Here is a 21,993-nt window from a genome sequence, read left to right as displayed (position 1 = left end):
AGCGGCCGAAGAGGCACGATCTGGAACGTTCCCTCAGGCACCACTGTTCTCACCAAGACCACCTGAGGTCCGGACGGTCCCCGCCCACCTTGCGTTCCACCAGCTGTGGGCAGATGGGCGGCGGCCCTCACTTGGTGGAGGGCAGCCTGTGGGGCTTCCCCGCGGCGGGCAGGCAGGAAAGCCAGGGGCACCGTCACCGCAGGTGGGGACCTGGCAGTGATTCTTAGCTGGACATGGAAGCTACTCAGAAAAGCACCACAACTCAGAGATATTTGAGGAGAAGCTCCTCAGACATAAAGATTTATCACCAAGACACGTACCACGCAGGGCCGTGAGGATGCGGGACTCTAGTTCACCTTGACCGTGTCCGGCACAGTGCCTGATGGGGTGTGGACCTTCACGAATGATGGCTTAAATGGAGGCAGGAGAGGACGGGGCCACAGCGCCACACATCACAGCAGGAGGGCTCGCCTGTGTACCAAGTGTGAGGGTGCGGTGGGGGGAGGAGGCTGAGACCCACCCCTGCCCATCCTGCCTGGCTCCTGCTGGGGGTCAGGAATCGCCCCCCTCAGATGACCCACCTGGCTGTTACCTGCCCATCCTCATCTCACCTGAGACTTCACCTTCCCTGCCGCCCTGGTCTGGTTCCCACAAGCACCTTGTTGGCCCTGGGATTTCCCTGCCTGAGGGAGACCTGGCCTCCCGTGTGGCTGACAGCCTGGACACAGATCCTGGCTTCTGCACTCACAGTTCAGACAAGCCCCTTCCCGTTTGGCGCCTTAGTTTTCCTGTGATCCAGACATGGTGAGGGTCCCTCCTGTCATGGGATGGAAGGATGAAGAGTTTGGAGGGAAAATGCTGAAGGTATTGGCCCAAGGCAGATGTTTCCGGTGTCCTGATTATAACCGCCATCAGGAGCGCAAGAACGTCGGGCAAGAACCCGAAGGAGAAAGGGGACACACATTCCTGAGACACAGTGTGTTAGCAAAGTAGGGTCACCTATTTTTCAGTATTTCTATTACCAAGTACAACGCTAGCTTAGTTAAACAGAGCATTTATGCCCTCTCTGCCAGACAATGTTCAGATTCATTCGGAATCAGCACTATGTGCCATCAGTGAAAAGGACTAATTCTGAACTTTCTGAGAGTCCTTACAATTCAAAGGAAGGTAAGAGAGTCAAGGCATAGGCGTCCTCAAACGTAGGGTGGGGAAAAGGTCGATATAACATTAAAAACAAGATGCCGGTGTCTCAGACATGCACCACAGGGGCGGGAAGCGGGCGGCGTGTGGCGTGTGGTCCAGGTGACTTACTCCAGGGCAGCACTGACCTGAGAGGCGCTCAAGAATGAACGCCCTCCGGGGCAACATCAGGTTCTGTGTCATTTTCAACGCACTTAATTCTCCTCCTCCCAAAGCCCACATATCCACAATGGTGCAGCCACACGTGGGAGACTGGCACTCAGGTTTTCAGGCAAATTACCCTCCAGTTACTGACCAGGCATAAGCGCCGCCTGAAACAGTTGACTCCTTGGTATATTCTCGCTCTGTCCATGGACACGTTAATTATCCTCCTGGCTTCAGTTTCATGCATCATCATCGGTAAGATGTGAACAAGGCCACCTACCCCAGCAGGCTTTGTGATGACCTGATATATAAGGGGTAAGACAGAGTCGAGGGACTGCCTGTAGGTGCTTTACAAAAACTAACTACCATTTCTTCTCTTTTCTTCCCAAAACATTTTAGATTTACAGTTCACTTTGTTTTGTTAGAGACAACAGAGGGGGTTGGCGGGTCTCACACCCAAACCACTGTTACTTCTGTACACTCTCTCCCAGCCTGGTCTGCAGGCTCTACAGAGCTGCCTGTTTGCAATTCCCAGCAGTAAAATCTGAAGGCAAAGGACAACCACAAACAGCCTGACATATTCAAAGTCACAAAGGCTCAAGATTTTCCCATAATGCCTAATTTGCAATCATCTGCTAAGCCGAAAAGCAGCTCTTTGTCCTGAAAGCCTCACTCACCTGCTACTCGCGGCTGTCCACCCCAGGCTCCCCCCGGGAACCACTGCTGGTCTCTGTCTTCCTGCTCATCAAAACAACCCCACTTCTTCCCACAACAATCAGCAGACTCTCCATTTAGCAAGCAGCCAATTTCTTGACAATTTGACTAAAGACAAAAAAGCGATGTTTATGACATCATTTTCCAGCTTTTAGTTGTGTCCTTTTTAACCTTGATAAAGTCATGGTCTCACTCCGAGTGCACCGAGGACAGCTGGTTGTCCTCCTGGAGAAGACGGCTAGACTGGAGTTTCCCCGGAAGTAGACACGGGATTAGCCAGGTTAACGTGGGTTAAACACAGAAATCCCCTGGACGGCCAGCAGAGCCACGACTTTGCAGGAGCTCAGTGGGGCCACAAAGGGGGCTGTCAGGAGCCGTGCCCTGGGGGGGACAGCCGCACTCAGAGCCGGCCAGGGATGCAACTGGTCAGGGACAGGTGCTCTGATCTATCTCACCGGGTCCCTCTGATGTTATTTTACCTGGAAAATCACTTCTTCATCAATATCTTTTCCTTCCTGGAATATAAAATACGACTCTTTAAATAATCCGACAGTCAGCTCAGTTTTGAAGTGTCCTTTTGGTGATAAAGACAACTCTTACCACCGCGCAGTGGACATTTAATCAATCGGACGACTCTATGAGAACTCTCACAGTAGGTCAGGAGGGCGAGGCACCCCGTGTGGCCCCAGGAGCCCCAGGAGGGGAGCCCAAGGCGGCTGCAGGGGATCAGGGCTGTGAGGAGGGAGGGGACCCAGACGGGGGTCACCTTGCTGGCCTCTTGCAAGTCAGGCTCACACACAATAATCGTCTTCCCGGTGTCCTGAGACAAAAGTTCGAAGCCGAGTGAAGCCCAGAAGGACCTGCCCTTCCCGCCACCTGCCTCTCACATTCCCGCCATGCGCTCCCAGAAAGCCAGCACCTCTGCCAGTGGTTCCTGGCACTCGCCCAACCACCAGCGTCCCCAAATCCCTGCTGTGGGTGCCTGCTCAATTCTTTGGGTCACACCCCCCTTAGCAGGGCTTCTTCAGGGAGCCCGTCCTCATCCCCAGCATAGCCGCAGGATCCTGACCGCTTCTCTTGGGGCACCTAACACACAAGCCGTCCCTGGTGGTCTTGCCATCCCCTGCCCCCACCTGGCACACAGTGGACTCGGAGGGGGCAGGGGAATGAATGGGCTCAAGTCCAGCTCGAACTAACAAGGAGGGAGGGGCCAGGACAGCGCCCCGCAGGGTTACAGAAGGGCCTGGCTCTCAGATCCACTCTAGGGCCCCCTCCGAAAAAGACTCCATGAGGTGGACCTGGCACCCAGAAATCACCAGAGCAAAAGAGCAGCCCCTCTGCCTTCCGGGCAGCCCCCAAGGTGCCGCCTCATCTCACGATAGGTGGACAATGACTCATACAGGGACGTGTGGTGCCAAGACAGAGGAGGCAGCAGGGCCCCAGCAAAACCACGCTCAGGAGACCGGCCAGAAAATACTCTGCCCATAATTCAGGTTTCCTCCCCTGCCAGAATGAAGAAGTCCTGTGACACCAGACCACAGCCAGAAATCAAAATTACGGCCCCATCATCAGTGGAAGAAGGTATTAAGTACTTTCTCCTCTTTAATGAACCTGCAGGTCTCAAAAATCAAGTCTGTGCCGTCACCATGTACCAGATGTTACTGCAAGCCCATCCTGTCACAGCTCAGCAGTGCACACAGCCCAATGAATCGCTCTTGACTCCATAAGGACATGACCCTGGGGAGCTTGAAGCAACAGCTCTTAAGCTGCTGAAAGCATGGAAGTCAGACCCATCCCCTCCTGGGAGGGAGGGGCCCTGAAGATGTCCCACCTGCAGCATCTCCTAGGTTTTAGGATGCAGGGGTTCCTCCGTGTTAATGTTTCTGAAACTGGCATGTGTGTGCACCTTAAAACTGAGGTGTAAACTTCCACTCCCTACCCCAAAAGCTTACCTTGCAGGGCATATTAGCATTCAGACGATCAGAAATCAATTCCAGTCCACAAATGACAAATGCTGGAGGGGGCTGGAGAAAAGGGAACCCTCCTACACTGCTGGTGGGAACGTAGTTTGGTGCAGCCACTATGGAAAACAGTATGAAGATTCCTCAAAAAACTAAAAACAGACCTACCCTATGATCCAGCAATCCCACTCCCAGGCATATATCCTGAGGGAACCCTAATTCAGAAAGATACATGCACCCCAATGTTCAGAGCAGCACTATTTACAATACAAGACAAGACATGGAAACAACGTAAATGTCCATTGACAGAGGACTGGATAAAGAAGCTGTGGTATATATATACAATGGAATACTACTCAGCCATAAAAAAGAATAAAATAATGTCATTTGTAGCAACATGGATGGACCTGGAGATCATCATTCTAAGTTAGTAAGTTAGAAAGAGAAAGGAAAATACCATATATCACTCATATATGAAATCCAAAAAAAAGAGAGAGAGACACACAAATGAACATATTTACAAAACAGAAACAGACTCACAGACATAGAAAACAAACTTACAGTTAACAGGAGGAAAGGGGATGGGAAGGGATAAACAGGGAGCCTGAGATTTGCAGAAACTAACTACTATATATGAAACAGATAACAAGTTTCTACTGTAGAGCACAGGGAACTCTACTCAATATCTTGTAGTAATGCATAACGAAAAAATTATGAAAATGAATATACGTATGTGCATGTATGACTGAAACATTATGCTATACACCAGAAATTGACACAATATTGTAAACTGACTATACTTCAATTAAGAAAAAAAAGTAAAATTAAGAAAGAAAGAAAGAGGAAATCAATTCCCCCAAAGGGAGTGCCAGCAAGTCGAAGACTGGTCTCAAAGTTCACCAAGTTTTATTCAACAGATGGAGAAACTCTCCAGAATGAAACTCCCTCAGGATGTGCTTTTCTGAGCAGTGATTATATATTCACCCAACAATTAACATACTTAGAAATTCTTTACAGATTTTAAGAATATAAGAAAAAATTTTTCATTTGAAGGAGAAAATTAGGTGTATTGAAAGATGTTCCCTGCTGTTTATAATTTCAAAGTCACTGGAAACGGTCTATGAATCAGGACTTGTTCAATGAAGAGGGTGCAGCCCCGAACAAGTCTGACAGTGAAACTGGGGCTACAAATCTGTACTTGTTGATCTGAAGACAGGTCAACCATTTTCAACAAAAGCAGTTTTTACAAAGCATAGTATTCATTCAGCAATGAGGTGGGAGGGTCTAGCTCAGTGGTAGAGCATATGATTAGCATGCAGGAGGAGACAGGTTCAATCCCCAGCACCTCCATTAAAACAAAAACAAAACAAAACAAAACAAAACAATGAATGACTGAAGGATTACTATAGGCCAGGTATCCAGTGACCAAAAAGCAAGTTACCACTCTGCCAACCTGTCTTGTCTGGAAGGGTCTAGATTTACATGCAAAAATATCCAGAAGACACAAAAATGCCTAGAGCAGTGACCATGTCTGGGAGAATTCCACTGACGGAATTTTTTTTCTCCTTTGGCATTTTCCAATGTTTCTAAAATGAATGTAATTACTTGAGTAACTGGGGGTAAACTTTCTTAAGTGAGCAGGATTTTTTAAAGAAAAGAAGGAAAAATCACAAGACACCCTGCCCCAAACAATTCATACACCTAGAAAGGATGTGTATTCAATCCAAGAGGCTTCGTCTCCCTCCCCATCCCCCAAGGTAGCTCGGGCAGATAAGGCCTTCCCACAAACAGAGACACAGAGGCCTCCACCCACTGCAACTTGCCGACTGCACCTCTCACCTCTCCTCCTGCTCCCAGGAATTCTAGAAACGGAGCAAGGATTGAGGGGGAGGCGGAGGTCCTGGTCCTTATTTAGACACTGACCACCATGCCATCTGTCTGCACCTGTACACTTTTTAAAGGTCAGACTGAACACCTAGAAGTATCAAATCTCTGCACTCTTGTTTAATTCAGACGGTGAAAACATCACAAAACCTCTACTTATTCAATATTTTAAAATCATGACAGCAGGCACAAGACTCCAAAAGGCCACAGTCTCGAAGGCCTCCCCAGGAGAGGTATGGGGCCCAAAGCCTGTTACTAAAGGCAAGTTCGTGTGCCCGCCGCACCATGAGGCCAAACAAACTGAAACATTGGAGTTTGGAGCAGAGAAAGGTTTACTGCAGGGCCGAGCAAGGAGGACAGGGTGGCTCCTGCCTAAGCAAACCCTAGCCTCCCCGAAGGATTTCAGCAAAGCATATTTAAAGGCAGGTGGGGGAGGGGGGAGGTCCCAGGGAACAAGGTCACCTCATGCGCAGTCCTCTGATTGGCTGATGTTCAGGGACCAGGTCAACACCATCAACCCCATCAACCCCCAGGTGCCAGAAGGTCCGGGGACAATACATCTTCGATCATCAAGTAGTTAATTTCTTCCCTTTGGTGGTGGCTTTAAGCATCTGAAACACTCAGGAAATATACATGAGACACTATTATGTGGGTGCTTCAGAGAGAAGCTACAGCAGAGGACATGGGGTGGGGTCGGACCCTGGAAGGCCCCATAGGCAGGTTACAAGCCCAAGGCAGGGGGTGAAGCAATAAAATCCAAATCTCCACATTTAAACCTCCCAGCCAGGGGGTTTAAGTTCCACCATCACCAGGTAAGAAAGCCGAGCTTCAAAGACTTCCAAAAATCTACCCCAGGTCAAAACCAGAAATAACAGAAGCCAAAGATTCGAACACAGACAGGTCTGTGGGGTTTAGGAGCCCGCGATGTCACTGGAAATAAAACAGGTCTCAGGAAGACCACTGGAGACGCCACCGAGAAAAGGAACCGGACACTCTCATCCGCGGAAACTCATTTCAGCTCTTCCTGTTCCCTGATGATGGCTCGGGGACAAAGGACAATGTTAGAACAAGATGGACGGTTAGTCACTTAATTCTTAGTAAGCATGTTCTTTGAAAACATCTATGATGACTTTCAGTTGTGCAAATCGGGCTGTTTGATATTTGATCACAAAGAAAGAGCCATTTACAGAAGATTCTGACGTGGGCTTGAAATGTGACCCAAATTTGAAATTTTGGTTTCCCAGTCCGGCACATGAAGGTGAAACAGCCAATGGCTCCCAACCAGCACAAAACCAGAAGAGAGCTTTCTTCCTGAAAAACATCGTAAACACTGATTTCTAAAGCCACAAGAGGGAAGGAAAAATCGCAAGTTCTGCAAGAGGATGTTTGGGATGGGATGACGGGGAGGAGAGTGAGAGCAGACCACAGCAGCCGACTGTTTTCACTGCCTTCGCTGCTGCCACCGCCCACCGCGTGGCTGGGTCACGGCCCTGGCCCAGTGCTTTGCATGAGTTACTTACGTGTATGACACCAGCCTCAACCATTATTCCCAGTTAAATTTGAACATGGTATCTTTATTTTCCATTTCTGCAAGGGACACACAAATATTTGATTCCACTTTTCAAAACAACGATTCGTAGGGTAATTTTAAAATATTTAAACGTACGTGCACTTTTAGGATATTCCATTTACAGATGGTCCCTGACTTAGAATTTTTTGACTTAACAATGGTGTGAGAGCAATGTGCATTCAGTAGAAACTGTACGTCGAATTTTGAATTTCACTCTTCCTGGGCTAGAGTCTGTGGGCCTCATGTTCCTCAGTGAGTGACCACCAGAGCCAACGACCCACAGACTTACAACCACTCTGCACCCAGACATCACTCTGCTTTTCACTCTCAGTACAATATTCAATCAATTACATGAGATATTTCAGCACTTTATTATCCAACAGGCTTTGTGTTAGATGATGTCCAAGTGCCAGCTACTGGAAACGTTTCGAGTACATTTAAGTTAGGGAAGCCCAGCTATGATGCTGGGCAGGTGAGGTGTGTTAAATGCATTTTCAACTGATCGTATTTTCAGCATTCGGAGAATTTAATAGGACATAACCCCACTGTAAGTCAAAGAAGAGCTGTACTTCTCTGCATCCTCAAGCTATAAAAATTAAAATCCTTTCCAAAAGGGCAATAGCATGAATGGGTAAACAGAGGCAGAAAGCGGGCTGAATGAAAGGGTAAATGGCAGGGCGGCGCCATGGGCACTTGGACCGCGTCTGTAAGCGGGGTTTCTCCTTTCTTCACTTGCGTGGCCCTGGGACGTTCCTCTAGACTCTGGATCTCTGCTACAACAGCCAAGATCAGCTTGACCAAACCAGCCCAAGGAGCCACCTCCCCAGGGGTGATGTGCTCACCCCATCCTGACCCCTCCTCCACGAAGACCTGTCTCCATTCTAGACCAGCAGAAGCAACTGAGGCAAAACAGTATGTTGACCACCATGGAGGGAAGGGCCATTGGAGTAAGACTGATGATTGGCAACTGGGAAGACAGGGACCCCCTTCACACTCAGGCCTTCTGCTGGAAAACCTTTCCTCCTCTTGCAAGGGAAAGGGTCAATCTCAAACAGAGTCTGCCATGCCTAGTCCCAAACCACACCTCCAATTTCCTTCTCACACAAATTCCCTACATTAGTGGAGTTCAACCCTGGATACACACCAGAATGGTGATTCTCTACTGGGGATTTTTTTAAACCCTCAGGTGAGGTGGATGTAAACTCTGAGTTTTGAAGCACTCCGCTCTTGCTGGCCAAGCAAGGTGACTCAGTGACACCAAGCCCTCTCTCAGCATGGCTCCTGGACAGACGTGGCCCAAGCAGAAGCCAGGCAGCCATTTTATCCATCACAGAAGGGGACTGGGTGGGCGAGCTCAGGGCAACGGAAGGTGAGCTGCAGCCAGCACTTATTGGCTCAGACAGATTGTCAAATATTTAGCAATGCTGCCAGACCCAACTGGCACCTTGAAATTAGCCATTGTGAGTATTTACACCAGGGCCATTGGCAGATGCTACCATCAAGGCGCTCTGTGGTTTTTTTTTTTTTTTTTTTTTTTTTTCCCTGAGAGAGCAGGTGGCTCAACACGCCTCAGGCTCAGGGACCTGCTGCATCAGAAAAGCCAGAAAAGGAAACATGTAATCCTTTCAGGCCTGCAGACCTGAGCGGACTTCTATGTTCATAAGAACAGGGAAGAGTTTTTCCCCCAGTTAAACAGAAGGAGACTGTGGGGAGCGGGAGAGAAAGGAAAGGACAATTTATTAAGAATTTGGAACCACAAAAGCCCTTCACAGAATGTATTCTTTTCCATTCGTTCAGAAGAGTTGGGCTAAGAGGCAGCAGCAAAGAGAGTTCCCCGAAGACAAGCTTTCATGGAGCAGATAAGAATAATCCTGTTAGTATGTCATTTATTTGATTGTAAAATGGAAGGTGGAATCCTTATCTTACGTTTACTTAACAGCCTTCGCATAATCTTAATCTTATTCTAGTGACCTCATCTGCCCAGAATACCCATTCACGGTGCGAGGGCAAACTTCACAGCAGACCCTGTCTGAGCCATCCCAGCTTCAAAATCGCCATCTCCCCAGTCAGTCAGGCTTTACCCTGCAGACGGGGTGCAAGGGCAGGGCCCCCGGGGAACGGAGGTGCAAACTGACTGCCTTCCGTTTCAGCGGAAAAGACTTCTCGATTTCTCAGGTTTCAAAGATTTCATCACCTTTTTTAATCATTGTGCAAGGGAGGCAGGCACTCTGCTATTTTCATGCCTGCCTGTGTCTTCCTGCTACCGCACGTGTGGCTGACAGTGGCTTGTGTCTTTCACTTTAGTGAACTGGGAGATACGAGAAAGAGCTCTGGGCTCAGGCAGATCCGGGTTCAAATCCCAGTTCAGCCACTTACTGGACGAGGATGCTGGAGAGGTACTTTGATTCTCAGAGCTTCCCCATAAAACGGAACCCCTCAGCATAGTTTCTGTGTGTGCACACCGGACCTGGCACATCATAAGCCCTCAGCAAGTGATACCGACCTCTACCCATTAAGACACCTCATATCCCAACTTAAGCTAGCAGAACTCAGTACACCACTCCATCCCCACAAGTACGAATTTGCTTACTGATGGTTTGGGAAGGTACTGGTTCACCTAGAGGATGGGAGGAGGTGATGCCCTATAAGGAATTTCATCACACACTTATTTCTAAAATGCCTCCGGCGTCCTCTTGCCTTTTAAAGGCTGAATACTGATATCTTTCCCCCTAAGATGCTGGTCCTGATGGCATTGGGTGCTGCTGTGTGACACACGGTGCCCTCGGAGCCCACCGAGAAGGAGGCTCAGCCCCCCTGAAAGATGCAGTCAGCAGCTGGATGGTCCCCTGGGGTTTGGGGCCTCGGTGAATTATTTTTCGGTCACTCTCCAGAGCGTGAAGGCAGGATGTGGGGCTTCTATTGTAAAAATAGCTGGGAGACCAGGAGACCCAGCTCGCTGGAAACTGAGGGTCAATACTGAATGGCCCCAGGGTCCCTCTTGGCCAGGCAGTCACAGGCTGTGACGGTGAAGTCTATTTAGCTGCTCGGTGACCCTTCCCAGTTCCTGGCTGTCAGGCAGTGACCTCAGGACAAAGAAGTCCTAGTGCCCATCTCTAGGGCCTTAGGAAATATTCTTGGGGCCTGACTCCAATTCTCAGAAGAAAAATCGCCACATGGCCCAATTCAGGTGTCAAATTCGAAACTAACAAAGCTAAGGGAAACCCACGTGGCTGGCACAGGGCCCACCGGCTAAACAACTTCTACTCGGTCAGGTACGAGGCAGGCACAAGGCTGGTACCTCAAACAGGGAGCCACGGAGGTTTGCCCCGAGGCGGGATGAGGTCAGCAAGGGCCCAACTCAGTGGTTCTTAATCTTGTTTGGGTCAAGGGCTCCCCTAAGAAGCTGAGGGACGCCAAGTGGCTCCCTCCTCTGGAAGAAGAAAGGGCACACACCCCTCCCACGCTTAACTGGCCCAGATGGCAAGGATTGAAATGCAGGAACTGCAGCCTGGACCCAGGGGCGTAAACCCCAGTCACATTAGCATGTCTTATTATCAGACTGAATAAGAAAAAAAAGTCTGTTGAAGCAGCCTGCAGGAAAACAATTCCAGGCTGCTGGGTAACCAGAAATCGAGTTAGCAAACAGCAGCAAAGGAGAAAATCCAGGAAGACTCCCCCTTCCTCCCAGCACCGAGAAAATTAGGGGCACAGTTTTAACAGCCGATGAGCCTGGAAGGACACCTAGCAGCAACTTCTCCAGCCCACTTTTCTGGGTCCTTCGGAAACCCTCCCCCGTGTCTAGGCTGTGACCAGCTACAAAGTGCTGGTGGGAGTGACAATAAAAAAAAAAATGAAACTATCAAATGACAAACTGGAGTCCATGAGACCTGCTACAGAAAGAGGATCCTCCATCGCGGCTTCTTTGCGAGGGGAGCAAAAGGCAGCCTGTGCGGCACCTCCCTCCGCTTGGCTTTCAGTCTCTGGCATGAGCAAATCATCTGGGTCCCCACTGATGGTTTTAAAAGGCCCCTAAAGCATGGGGCCTGAGTCTTGGGACAACAGGAAAAAAATTAAAGCTCACAGAAGCGTCTCAGGCACCGCAGATCTGAGCTGGTCATTGTTCGTGTCGTAAACAAGAGAGCCATAAAACAAATCCTTAGGAAGCCAGGGTTGTTCCCTGTCCGAGTCCTTCTCCCAGAACTAACTGTTCCCTCTTGGATCAAGGTGGCCTCGGCATTCCAGATAGACAGGCATCAGGCCTGTGAACCTTGGGGCCCTTAGTGTCAAAACCCTCTTACACTCCCCACATCTGCCCATGTGCAGAAAGCAGGGGGTGGGGGTAGGCCGATTTGGGTGTTCTGTCTCCCATTTTCTGAGGGGCTCGGCAGGCTGTACTGAGCAGGGAATCGGGAACCTTCTCCAGGCTCCAGCGGACACTCACAACGGATGGCATCTGTTTCCTGGTCAGGATGGCCAGGTGGGAGGTAGACTGTTTTATCTGATGACGACAGCAACGGAGAAGAGCAAAACGCTCCCCAGGCCCTCAAAGTACAGCCGCTGTCCAACCAAGGATGTCAAAATGCTTTGCAAACCACACATTAATTTTTATGGTGCCCTGAGAAGCAGATGGAGAATCATTACCTGCATTTTTACAAGGCAAGGAACCAAAACCACAGCCAATCCAGCCTGAGCCAGTGGTCCACCTGACTACTGGCTTCTGTCTCTCTCCATCTCAGGCCTACAGAAGGGACGGAGAACACCACCCACCGGAAAGGGGACTCACAGCGTGCTGAGAAGGGAGCCAGGCCGGTAAACCCAAACTTTGGTGCTCAATCACGTGGAGCAGAGTGGGAAGGGGAGAGTCGCACAAAGGCACTGCTTTCCTTTAGGCAAGGGAGGCTCCAGTTGTAAACTTAAGGATTAAATTGGCAAACCTGTGAAATGTGAATACTAAAGAATGCAAATATTGAGGCTCGGAGTAACTGTGGGGTCAGTGACGGTTTCTGTTTTACCGTTTGTATTTCTGTTTTCTACCCAGAGCATACATTGCTTTTGTGATCAGAACCGAAGTTACGCGAACTTCTTCATACTGATAAAGCAGACAGTACGGATCTGCTGCACTAACTTTGAAAGAATAAACACGAATGAAATCCAGCCCAGTGTTCCCTTTTTAAATCTCATGGCTCAGTGAGGCTCCACTGGCCTCTCCGCACGCAGGGAGCCTGGACGCTATCTCGCTGCACCTCCGGCCGCCCAACACCCGGGAGAAAGGCCAGCGCGGCCTGGTCCCCCTGGCTGCATGACCCGCCCCGGGCTCGGAGCCTCCAGACTCCAAGGTTAGGATCCTACAGACCACCTATCTGCACCGCGGAGAGGGCTTCCCGGGAAACACCGCTCAGCAACGTGCCTCTTTCTCCCGGCGGTCCCCACCCGCCCGCAGCCGGCGCTGTCACCTCGCGGCTGCTCGGTCACCAGACGGCCAAGCTACAACCGGGGTTTTCATTTCCATCCTTAAATGAGGGACTTAAGTTGAAATATGCTTTGTCACCAAGTTTAACCCAGGACCGCGAGCCCTTCCCTCCTCCCCAGGGCTCCTTCAGTCCTCGGAGCGCCCCACCGCCCCGCGAGCCGAGCGCCCCGAGGACGCGTCCGGTCGCCGAGGAGGGCCACCTCTCAGGACCGGCCCCGGGAAGCGCGAGGGCCAGGGGAGGGGATCTGCCGTACGCACGCGGGGCTGTGAGTGCGGCTTGGCGCCCGGAATTCAGCCTGCTCGTCCCTCCGCGCCGCGGTGACCGGACCCCCGGGGAAGCACGAGGGGCGCGCGGGGCTTCCCGAAGCTGTCCGGCGCCAGCCGCCGCCCAGGCACCACGGGGCCCCGAACTCAGGGGCCGGGGAACGACTGGCGCCCGCGAGGTGTGCAAACCCGCCGAGCCCCAGCAGGAGCCAGGGGAGCGAGGCCGGGCGCCGGGCTGGAGCGGCCCGCAGGGGACAGCCCGGCGCGCAGTCTGCCTACCTGGCTCGCATTGCTTCCCGCGGGCTCCTGCGCCTCTCCTCGCGGTCTGGGAGCTCGCCCGGCCGGGGGCGCGCGCGGATCCGCGGGAACCACCGCGCGGCGGCGATGGGCCGGGACCGCCGAGAGTGCCCGGAGCGCTCGGCTCCCGCCTCCGCGGGCGGAGGGTGGTCCCCGCGCCGGGGCGGGGCCGCGGGGGCGGGGGCGGGGCGTGCTAGGCGGGGTCCTGGGAGCGGGCGACAGGGGTGGTCTCCCCGCCCAGGCGGGGTCTCGGGGGCGGGGCCAGAGGCGGGGCCGTAGGGGCGGGGGCGGAGTCTGAGCCGAGCGTCCTGCGGCGACTGGGGGGTGGGTGGGAGGAAAACCGGGAAGAGGAGGCCACCGGTCGAAGTCTAGGCCTCCTGGAGGCGGGGGCGGAGTGTGGACTAGTAGGGGGCGGAGCAACGTCGGAGGGGGCGGGGTCTAGACGGCGGCCGAAAGGCAGGGGCTGGGCGTGAGTGAGTAAGGGCGTGGCTAGAGTCGAGGGGCGGTGCCTAGCTGAGGCCTCCGAGAGGTGGAGCGAGTGGATAAGCCAGGGGCGGGGTCGAGCCGTTGCAGCCTGGAGGCTGGGGGAGGAGCGAGCCGGGGCCACCAGGAGGCCTGGGCGGGGTGTGGTTCTCGGGGGCGGGGCAAGTGCGGACCGGCGGGGCCGAGCCGGGACCACTGGAAGGCCGGGCGGGCGAGCGCGCGCAGGCGGGATGTGGCGCCCCGTCTCCCGGAGCCCCGGCGTCTCATCCTCTTCCTCCTCGGGCGCCGGCCCGGAAGCGAGGTCCTGGCGCCCGGGCGTCCCCGGGATCGTGGTCCCTGGTACCGAGCCGATCTAGAGATGGCTGTTTCATTGCAACGTTTTGGCTGCACTCCTGTGCCCTCGGCATCCCCATCCTCCCACCCCTTCTCTGGGAACCCCAAGCAGAGAGCCCTGGGTGAGGTTCGGCTCCGCAGGCTGGCGTAGACCAGGCGGATGGTGGCGCCTAATTCTCAAACCCTTCTTAAAACACGCTTGCTAGGACCGCGGAAGGAAGGTAGATGCGAGACTTGTGAGAACAAGCGCAAAGTTTATAAAGTAAGAACAAGAAAAAAGACAGTCACATTGAAAATTCCAAAGTACTTCCTGCTAAGCAGAATGAGAATGAAATACAGACCGTCTAGCCATTTACACTTTCTCTGGCCGGCACATCGCTGGATCACCAGCGCCTAGAACATGCCTGGCATGTAGTAGGCGCTCAATAGATGCTCGGTAAATGAACACACCACTTGCTGTGTGACAAGCACTTTCCATGGACTGGCATGTTTAATCCTCAAAAAATCCCACGCTGGATTACTCTCACTAGTCCATTTCACGCAAATGTGGACTGAACGTTGGAGGATTAATTTGGCAGCAAGAAACTGGTAGAACCAGAATTTGACCCAAGCCACTCCGGAGGCTGGGCTTTAACCATTTTGGGGACTGCCAGCCACCCTACTACAGGACTGGGAATAGTGCAGAAATCAGGGGGAAGTACAGGTCTTTAGGGGAAAAAAGCTAGTATTTGTTGTTCCGTGCTCAGAGCTACATACCCCTTGAGTCATTCATTCCTCACCATTACCCTGAAGGCAGATATATTATGGTTCCCATTTCACGGGTGACTTTAGACCTTGTGTGCTCCATCATCATCCCATGGGGCATGAGTCTAAATTCAAACCCTGAATTTTCTGGATCTGAAGCCCTTGCAGCTCCCTCAGTCTTGGAGACCTCCCTTTACCTAAAGAATCTGGTTTGCTACCGCCCCGATTTGAGATCCATGTTGAATTTTCAAAGGAGACACAGGAAGACAGAGACATGGTTCTGGAAGGGTGAGATTGGTGTTCTGATTTTGATGTCATCTATGTGTTGCGACAACTGAACTCCTGAAAATGGATACCATTAGCCCTAAAATATATGCTGCAAATTTCAAAGGGAGGCAGTCACCTTGAAGGGGCAGGTAGAAAAACCTCAGAGGGGAAGGAGGAGGGTGTCTAGGGTGTATGGGGGCCCAGGGAGTCCTCAGTGGTATAGGAACACATTTGGAGCACTGACCTGGGAGCCAGCCTGCTGGGCTTGAATCTCTGGAAAGGTATTTTGCCTCTCTGTGACTCAGTTTCCTAAATGAGCATGAAATTCAGTGCAACATGTGAAGTGCTTAGCAGGATGCCTGGCACAGAGTAGCATTCAATTTGTTTTAGCTACTATTATTACTGCTGTTCCCAATGACTAACATCCTTACCATGTAAAAATGCCTGTAAGGCATTGAACAAGGCAAACCCATAGAAAATGGACAAAAGGTATGAAAAACAATTCCTAGAAGCACCACGAATGTCCCAATGCCAGAAAAAACTCAGCAGCCACGCTGAGGAAAGGGACAAGGGCAAAACTACAAAAGCAGTCACATAAGAAAGCCAAGATCCAGGCTGGGAATATCTGAGTCCACTGAGTAGCGAGGGCGGAAGAGGCATCAAACTTCATGAAGAACAAAGCGTCAGGGAAATGCAGGCTACAGAGTGAATAAACGAAGCACCTGCTTGGTTCACCTGGGGTGGGGGTGGGGGTGTGTGGGCCGAGAGCAGTGGTGCACGTTGCCTGTAGCTGTGCCAACAGCACGCGGGATCGTTGTGCAGTGAGCATCCTCAAAGCAGCCTGCATCCTAGGAGAGGGATTTATAGGAGTCAGAATGTACAAAGAGAGTTGCAAAACAGGCACACACATACTCTCTTGTACTCTTACTCCTGTAGTTTGTGCATTTGAGGCTGGAATGAGCTGGGGAGACAACATCGTATGGCCAGATGTGAGTTGTCTGGACTGTTCCGTCTTTCCTGGTCTGGAAGACAAGGAGATCTCACGACGTTGCTCCCTGTTAACTTCATGCTTTCTCTTTCTGCCAGTTTTCACTACAAAGACAAATGAAACAAAGAAACATGAGCTATTTGTAACATTCATAACATTCCATCACTCAGTAAGCATTTCTAGGGGGAACATGTGCAGCAAAATCAATAACTTGGTTTTCTAAGTACAAAAGTAATACACGTTTGTGTCAAAGGATTCAAACGATTAGTGTGTAGAGTAAAAAGTAGGCGTTGATCCAGAATTTCATAACCTCTCCCAAGATCCTGTGGTTAACTGTGCTGTTACCTGTCCATCCAGAAACCTTTCTTAAGTATTTACATATGTGTTAGTGTGTGTGTGCACATGTCTATGATATATGTGTGTGCTGTGGGTGTGTACATATATACACACACGAGTGTAGACATGCACAAATAAATAGAGAAAAACTTGAATGTGGTGAGTACTGAGATCAGGCTGCCTGACGTTGAGTGCCAGCCCCACCATCACTTAATGGCTGGGTGTTTTCTCATCCTGAGATACAACCCTTGCAAGGACTAAAAGAGATAATGTGTGCAGATTGCTCAGGGTAAAGCATACAGCATTTATTTATATTTATACCCACACACCCTTACCAGTTATTTTTTGACTCACATAAAACCCAAGAGAACGGTCCTAGTTTTATGTCAGTGGTGCACAGAAATACCTTTCTGCAAGCCATCATATGTACCAAGGGGCAGACCATGATGCTCTGCAGGAAAAGTTTGATCAGAATCCAGGGAAGTGACCTTCGGACTTCATGAATGGATTTCACCTGCCAAATCCTCCATGGGTGTGGGCTCCTGTACCATGGGATGTACTCAGTGCATAGGAAAAAGCACTGTGTTGAGAGGTCTCTTGTGTGCAGGAAAGTAAACTGCGGGGGAAGTTAGAGGTGGGTTCAGACTGTCAACATGGCAGCCCTGGTGTTTAAGCCAGCAACAGTGTAAGCTTAATCCACACCAACCACCACCGCCGAACATTCATCCTATGGGCTCCCCAAGGTGGACACAGTGCTACCAGAAACAGCAGCTCAAACAAGAATAGCTCGGAAGGGGCATATATGCCCCGAACGTCACCAAAGCTTGCTGACATTACAGCACGTTGGCCACCTGTAAAATACACTTCTCGTTAGGAAGTAACTACTCAGAAATCGCACGCGGGCTCATCATGAATGTATCACTCTACGCATGCGGGCGTCCTCAACAAGAAAATAAAAAGAATAACGTTCCTCCAGTGATGGGAAATCAATAATGACCAAAACGCCCGTGTCGAGGGGCAAATAGAACAGAAAGATACGAAACACAGCTGAGGGAGAAAAGGAAATAAGGAAGTTCTCCAGTGGAATCTATAGACTAGGAATTGCATCATCAGTGTGGCCGAATGGAACTTCAAGTCTCTGACTCAGCTTGTGAAGAGGGGGCTGTTGTGAAGACCCAAGCCTGGCTGAGTAGCCTCTGTGGATTTCAGTTTAGAGAGAAGATGCTCCTTGCGTGAGTCACAAAGCGTGATATTTGAGCACCTGAGAAATCCTTATTGAACACCTGTGTGCCAGGCCTGGGGCTCCGCCCTGTGAATATGAGGCTGGGCAAAATTGAAGCCGCTCTGCTTTGCCGGCACTGAGAGCCCAGGGGTGATTTGAGACAGAAAGAGAGGGACGTGCCTGTGGGTGGTTCGCACTCTAAACCGAAGCACCAGGGGCTGAGACGGGAGAGAACAAGAGACACCTGACCCAGGTAGGATGGCTAGAGAGGGTCCTCAGGGGAGGTGACAGCAGACCCAAAGTGGAAGGAGCATGCCAGGCAGAGGGAACAACACGTGCACAGATTTGAGGCTAGGAAGGGCTTCGTGCTTCTGGAACTGACACGGCACCAGTGCGGCTGGAGTGACAGAGTGAGGTGGAGAATGGTGAGAGGTGAGGGCAGAGAGATTCGCAGATGCTGGGCCCCCAAAGTCCAGTGACCCTGCAGAGATTCAGAGAATCAAGGGGTGTTTAGATGCTGTTCCATCCTCTGCCACTCCCCCTGCAGCTCAGGAAAAGCTGCTTTGCCAAGAATTCAATGAGACATTAACTCTTAAGAAGAGCATTTTTGTTTCGTTAGAAAATGTTGGGCAACCTATTTGCCATCCTTAGAAGCCTCTATCCTTCCCACCCTAAAGCGCCGTGACACTGAGCTGTCCATCCTTCTTCTCACCTTTAATTAATTCACACACACGAGGCCATGACTAGGATATCACCAGAGCATGTGATTCTCTCATGCAGAATCCAGAAGGGAGCTAGACAAAAATGTCAGCTGAAAGGAGTTCTGTGGCTTTCAGGAAACGTCTAGAAATAGTTCTAAATAAATATTCATCTCCTTCCTCATTTATGCAGTCATTCATCTAACGCGTATGCCTAGAAGGCTTGCTGTATGCCAGGCAGCGTACTAGGAGCTAGGGAGAGGACGGTAAGTACGTTACAGATCCTTTGAGTACGAGATGTACAGCCGTGGGAACAAGCAATGGCTCTACAGAGTGTTAGGTCATCAGTTAGGTGTCAGGGTGCACACAGGGCACCTTCCTGACCCAACCTGGACTCAGCTTCCAACCACTGATCAGTGCACATGACCTATTGTTTCTCCAGTTCACTTGGTGCCAAGAGGAGGCCATGTTTGTCGGTCTCGACCTCTTGCTTCTTTCTTCCCCAGCCGCCAGTAGACCTCACTGCTTGTCTGAAAGTCCCGGAGATGAGTCCTGAAGCTGTCAGGCAGACTTCCCTCTGGGTCAGCCGGGATCCAAGCATCGCTAGAACAACTACCTGGGAGGAGGGGGCAGTGTTGGGACGTGACCCACTCTGGGCTTGGCCTTGGGGTAGTCCCTCTCCAGTAATCTCTTTTGAGCTGATTTTTCAGTGTATCACCTTGAAGGGCTCCAGCCAGTCTTCCCCAGACAAGGCCAAATTAGGGTTTGGGTAGGGCAGAGAGCAGGGGGCAGGCAACCTACAGAGGGAACACCGACCTCTCTCCAGATATCCAGGTATGTTCAGAGAGAACCGCCTTGAGAGAATCAGACAGACTCTCTGTCCAAATGCACCTGGAAAGGGGATGATGGTACTTTTTTTGTTTCCACTTTGAGCATTAGAATTGCATAGACATGGGGATGGGATCCGTCTGTTTCTGGAGTCTAATATATGAGAGGTTCTTTTAGACAGCAGCAAAAACACTTGCTCTTGAAGGATGAATCAAGACTTGTCACATATTAAACATGCATAACTATATGCTGCACACAAGAAAGACCCCGAGGGGTCTGACACCAATTTCTGGTCCCTCCTCCTAGAAGCCACGGTGCGGAACTTAAGCACTAGGACCCTGGGACTGCGTCCTTGTTACTGCATCTGTCAGATGAGGACTCTACGGCCCCGGGTGATCGGTACTCTGTGTACACACTCACTCAAAGTTCTGTCTTCATCAGGTGTTTCCATGGGAAGCTCCTGCTGATGTTTGTTCTGCTCTGTGCTGGGCAGGTGGACCGCCCCGCCTGGGCCTGGAGACTCTCCATCCTCTCACCTCTGGTTCTTATTTCTCAGACAGCTGCAAAAACAGTCAAAGGGTCCTGAGTACAATTTCCAGTACCTCCATTAAAAAATAATAATAAATAATGAAGTGAACGTAATTACCTCCCCCATCTCCCCCCACCAAAAAAAGAATTTCAAGAAAGCAACAGCAGAGTATTAAACCAAGCACAGAGTTAAAAAAGAAAAAAAAAAAGAATTTCAAGAAGGCAACAGCAGGAGTATTAAATCAAGCAGAGGGTTAAAAAAAAAAAAAAGAGAGAGAGTCAAAGGCACAAATGATCTCCATTGTGTTAAGATTCCAAACATGCTTTCTAGGGCAGCCCTTCCCCAGGAAATATTGAGTCCACTTTAACTAACGGTTCCTGAGTGCTCCTAGCATGCCAGATGTTATGCTACAGGCTTAACCTCATGTTATTTTCATTTTTACAAAGGTCACCCTCAGTGATTAAATGGGTTTGGGCAGGATGACATGTGGCTGGAAAGTGACACATCGGAGACTCGAACCCGGGTCTTTTTAACACCAGATGTTCTTCAGCAGCAACTCTTCACCTGCTGCTGCTTCCTTGCAAGTGGGGCCTGTGGTCCCTGGTGTGCCCACTGCTGCCCGTGTGATCCTGAATAGGTCACATTTCCTCTCTAGGTATGGGCCAAATAAATAGATGGACTGGACCATCTCTGAAGTCCCCTCAAGCTCCTGGCAAATATGTAAGTGCTGTAATAGGCTGAATTGTGTCCCCACCAAATTCCCATGTTAAAGCCCTAACTCTGCTGTGACCGTATTTGGAGGCGGAGTCTTGAAGGAGTTAATTAAGGTTAAACGAGGTCATAAAGGTGGGGCTCTCATCCAACAGGATTGGTGTCCTTATAAGAATAGGACCAGACACCAGAGAGCTCTCTCCTTCCATGCCAACAGAGGAAAGGCCCTGTGAGGACACAGTGAGAAGGTGGCCTTCTGCAAGCCAGCAAGAGAGCTCTCACCAGAAACCAAATTTCCAGGCACCTTGATCTTGGACTTCCAAACTCCAGAACTGTGAAAAAATTAATCTCTCTCATTTAAGCTACCCAGTCTGTGATATTTTGCATGGCAGCCTGAGTGGATAAATAGAAGAGCTTTCTACGTGCTAGGCATTGTTGTAGCCATGGGGAATACAGCCAGGGGTAGGTATGTGCTCACAGAATTTAAAATCTAGTAGAGGAAACAGACAATTAAAAACTACATTAAAAAGTCTAGATTAGTTATTTTCCTTTCTCCAGACATGACAACCACTGCAAAAGAAGATCATCAGTGGTTCAGAGAGCAGGAAAGAACAGTCCAGGAGATGGGGTGACTGCCAGAAACTGAGATGCCCTGGACTGCAGGGAGGCCCCCATCAGGGGCTGGGCACACCTGGAAAGGTGTGATGGAAAGAAAGGAAATCTTCCTTCAGGCTTATTTTTCATGCACATGTGTCTAAAAGGGTTTAGACAGTTTAGGATAAATAATACATAGGCTATAAAGCCATTAAAAGGAGAATAAATGTTTAAGAGCCTTGTAATACAAATTAAGGGTGAAGGGAATTTTTTCCCCAGCAAAACTTGACTGACCAGAGTGCCTGCAGTTGAGTGTAGAATTGTACTCTGAGCATCCTGGCAACCAAAGAGAAGGGAAAACACAGGAAATCATGAGTGAGTGAGGTGGCTATTAACAGGAATTTTATCACATCATCCAGAGAGACCAGCTTTTTAACATCTGTTGTGCAGATCTCATCTTATGGATGTGTATTTTCTCTCTCTTGAGATACTTAGAAACTTCTCTTTGTTTCCAGGTTGTGAAATTTCTTGAGCAAATTTCCTTATGTTTTTTATCCATCTTCATCTATTATGATTTGTGATGGATAGTTTAACAGTCCTTTCATTCTGGAAACACATATCTTCAAATTGTGGGGAATTTTTCTGGATTTTTTTTCTTTCTTAATAAACTAAGAAGTAAATCAACCTCTATTTTCTCTGTCTGGAGCTCCTATTATTCGGATGTTTGACCTCCTGGATCAAGGTCCTGTTTTTCTT

At 50.2% G+C, this 21,993-nt stretch overlaps 1 protein-coding gene across 2 annotated transcripts in view; it reads right to left on the bottom strand.

The window, feature by feature from the left end:
• Window positions 1-13,678, bottom strand: part of SH3BP4 (SH3 domain binding protein 4) — an 82,431-nt gene extending 68,753 nt beyond the window's left edge. For both annotated transcript variants that reach the window (XM_032480544.1, XM_032480545.1), the window contains exon 1: window positions 13,487-13,678. The gene's annotated coding sequence lies outside the window, so the exon portion shown is untranslated. The remainder of the gene's footprint in view (window positions 1-13,486) is intronic.
• Between the last annotated feature and the right edge of the window lie 8,315 nt (window positions 13,679-21,993).

Source organism: Camelus ferus, chromosome 5 (assembly GCF_009834535.1).
Source record: "Camelus ferus isolate YT-003-E chromosome 5, BCGSAC_Cfer_1.0, whole genome shotgun sequence".
Lineage (NCBI taxonomy): Eukaryota > Metazoa > Chordata > Mammalia > Artiodactyla > Camelidae > Camelus > Camelus ferus.
This window is presented reverse-complemented; position numbering and strand designations above follow the sequence as displayed.